This window comes from Pistacia vera, unplaced genomic scaffold (genome assembly GCF_008641045.1).
Source record: "Pistacia vera cultivar Batoury unplaced genomic scaffold, PisVer_v2 Contig126, whole genome shotgun sequence".
Taxonomy (NCBI): domain Eukaryota; kingdom Viridiplantae; phylum Streptophyta; class Magnoliopsida; order Sapindales; family Anacardiaceae; genus Pistacia; species Pistacia vera.
In genome coordinates this window covers 431,397-435,141 of record NW_022195314.1, presented here as the reverse complement: position 1 = coordinate 435,141, position 3,745 = coordinate 431,397, and positions in this window count along the sequence as shown.

Genomic DNA, 3,745 nt, shown 5'->3' with positions numbered 1-3,745 from the left:
CTCCTGCAATACTGCCATTCCTGATCCTACTACTGCTGATGACCATTTCAGTCCTGGTCCCACTAATCTTGTCCCTGCTGCTCCTTCAATAATCCCACATCTCCAACATATTCAGCTCTGCTGCTCCTTCAATTATCCCACATCTCTACATATTCAGCTCCAGCATCTCCTTCTACCATTCCTGTAAACATCAGACGATCGGCCAGATACATAGACCTCAATTTGGTTGCAGGATTACATACACCTTAGCTCATTACTCTATTTCAGATGTTCTTTTATTGATCACTTTCTTCATCTTACAGGTGTTTCCTCTTCCATTTCTGGATCAAGGAACCTGTTTCATTTGCTGAAGCTTCTCAGGATCCAATTGGATTGATGAATGAGAACGCAATCACTGCATTAGAAGCCAATAAAACTGGCAACTTACTCCACTCCTTGCAGGAAAGCAGTCGATTGGCTGCAAGTGGGTTTACAAAGTAAGTATAATTCTGATGGTACTTTAGAGAGATACAAAGCTCGGCTTGTGGCCAAGGGCTATACAACAAGCGGTATCGACTAACAGAAACATTCTCCCCGGTAGCAAAGATGGTCACTGTCAGATCAGTCCTTGCGTTAGCCTCTATTCATGCTTGGCACTTTTCAACTTGATGTGTTTAATGCCTTCCTGCAAGGGGATCTTCATGAAGAAGTTTACATGTCTTTGTTAGACCGATCGTCACAGTCTAAAAATTAAACTAAGTACCGTAGTTAGCGGTAAGCAGGATCGAATCCACACGGGAGCAAGACAACAACTAATGTATTTTAAGTAGCGAAAATGAAATTGGCAATGGATTAATAAACTAAATAGACTAAATGCAAATAATGAAATAGTGCAATTAAAACTAATGAAAACTTTATAATAAAAATGTTGCCGTTACGGTTTTGGTCCGACACGAGACCGACTCACACATTCTTCTCCACCCTCTACGATCCCCTAAACCTACAAGGCAAGGTAAATCAATGAAATGGTTTCCCGACACTCTAGGTATAATCTATCCTGTCTCACCCGATCACTCAAGTTCGATTGGTTAAAGAATATCATGAACGTCGTATAAACCTAAAGGAATACCACTAGTTGGTACGCGATTAACAAATACAATCTGTCAACACGTAATATCCAATCAACCCACTTCACAATAAACGCAACAATAGTAGAAATTAAATTAAATCCAAACACAACTCAATTACAATCGATGCGAAGTAATGAGATAAGCATTCATATTAATTATTCCAAACCAAGGTTTATCATTCAGCAAATTCTATGAAAATATTAAATCACAATGGACAACAATATTCGTCACAAATTATGCCCAAATCATATTAAAGTATCGAATCAATCATGAAACGAAAACAAAATAATCCGAAACACAATACTACCAAATGTCCTATAATCGGGCTCATCCAACTAGTCGAGAGAGGATGAGGAGAGGCGTGGAGTCAATCCCGATCTCGCCTATGCCGTAACAGACAACCGGGAGCTTAGCCGCTCATGGTGGTGATGACGGAGGCCGAAACGGTGGGAAACGGGCTGACCATGGCGAAGAGGAGGTAACCGACAGCGATATGATGCGAAGAAGGGCCGAAAACGACCAAAGGACAGCCCGGAATACGAACAGCCGCGGTTCGCCGGAAAACGGTAATTTTCCGGCGGGTCTCCGGAAAACGGGGACGGAAATGGGATCCGAAGGTACCCATGGAAAGCTCTGGTGATGGGGAGTTCAGATCAGGTCCTGGGGAGGTGAGAAGTCGGGAAATGAGCAAGATCTGGCGTGAAGATGAAGAGGCGCGACGGCAAAACGGGATCGGCGGTTTCGCGGCGGCTGAAGCTAGGGAAGTGTAGATCGGCTGTGGGAAGTGAGATCTACCCTTGGGGAGAAACGTCACCGGAAAATGGCCAAAACTGGCCGGGAAGACGAAGAGTCGCGGTGGAAGACGAAGCGTCGCGGCGTGGTGGTTCTCGGTGGTGGTTTGCCGTGGTGGTTTGCCGTGGTGGTTTGCCGTGGCTTTGACGGGAGATGATCTGGGGTCGAGGAAGATGAAGCGTCGCCGGAGGTGCCGGGAAATGGAAGATGAAGGGTCGCCGGAAAAATGGAAGATGAACAGTCCCCCCCCGCTGGTCGCGATCTGCACTTTTTCTTTTATAGAACCTATTGCAAAATTTCAGTTAGTCCCTGCACAAAAAAAGTGACAAAATCAGCCCTTTAAAACATGACATTTTACCCCCTAAACAGCATAAATGAGACAAAATCACCCTTAATCCAAAACCACAACCTAATATCAACTCATATACTTTCCTAAATCATTCCAAACATGTTAAATTCATAAGAAAAATATTAGGAAGTGATTTATGAATAAATTCATAATTCTTTAATTGTCTCATATACCTCAATTTAATACAAATGGGGTATTTTTATCACCAAATAGAGTCACTTTCATGACTAACACACTCCCCAACTTATCTTTGCTCGTCCTCGAGTAAAGTTAAAGGAACTTTCAAATTCACACAAACCATACACAACCATATTCATCAACACACGACATTCATCAAAAGGTAAAGTGAGAAATTTGAACATAACAAGTAAATAACACAATCCTAAATAAAGAGCTAAAGTTTCTGCCAAGATTTGCCTATCTCCATTCAAGTCTCAAACACACATTTCATGTTCATATCCAATGTTAAAATGTCATGCAAAACTCCAACTTATGTACATGCAACATAATGCTCATTTTCCACACAAGATTTTGACATATAATTTCTTTTCTTCATCACCTTTCCTTTTTTTTTTTTTTTTTTTTTTTTTTTTTTTTTTTCTTTTAACTTCTTAAGCTTTCTAGAAGGTCGTGTAACGGGCTTAGGTCAATGACTCCCAAACCAGATGGCTATAGGGCACTAAATGTAAAACACTCCTCGGACTTACTCACCCGAACCAACTAGCTACAAGTCAAGACTTTATTTCTTATTTCTTATAAGCTCATAATTTATATAATGACTTATTAAGCTTCTAGAGGACCCTGTAACGAGTTAGGCCAACCGCTCCCAAGCTAGATAGCTTTAGGGGATTAGGTGTAGAACACCCCTCGGCGTGACTCACTCGAGTCACTAGGCTACAAATCAAAACCAAATCATCAAGCAACATTTAAGCACTTTTAAAACACGCAAGATAATAAATGAAAATTTGCTCCATGGGCATGTAAAGTATGGGGAGACTTGCATAAACACTAAAACACATGACATTACACAAAACAGTGCTAACCACAATTATGGACAAACCTAGCACAAAACAGAACCAATAGTTCAATGTTAAAACCATGTTGCACAAAAATTTTCAAACACCTCACAAAACCTTCAACTAACACTTTAATGCTTCTAAAATGGGAATTATGCATGAATTCATGAAAATTTTTAAAAATAACTCACTTTAGTTCACTTTAACCACTTTGGACTTACAAGAATAAGATCAACATATTTTCAACAAAAACATCATCATGCCACAAAAATTTAAGCACACACTCCACAAAAGCATCATCAAAACACTTCACAAAAATATCACAATCTCCACAAAAGTCTCATCAACAACACTTCACAAAAAATACAATCAATCAACACCCAACTTCAAATGTCATTGACCTCAATGACCCACAAATACAAATATCCTCCCCAACTTAGCATCAAAAGATCTCAAATGGCAATATGATCAATGACATT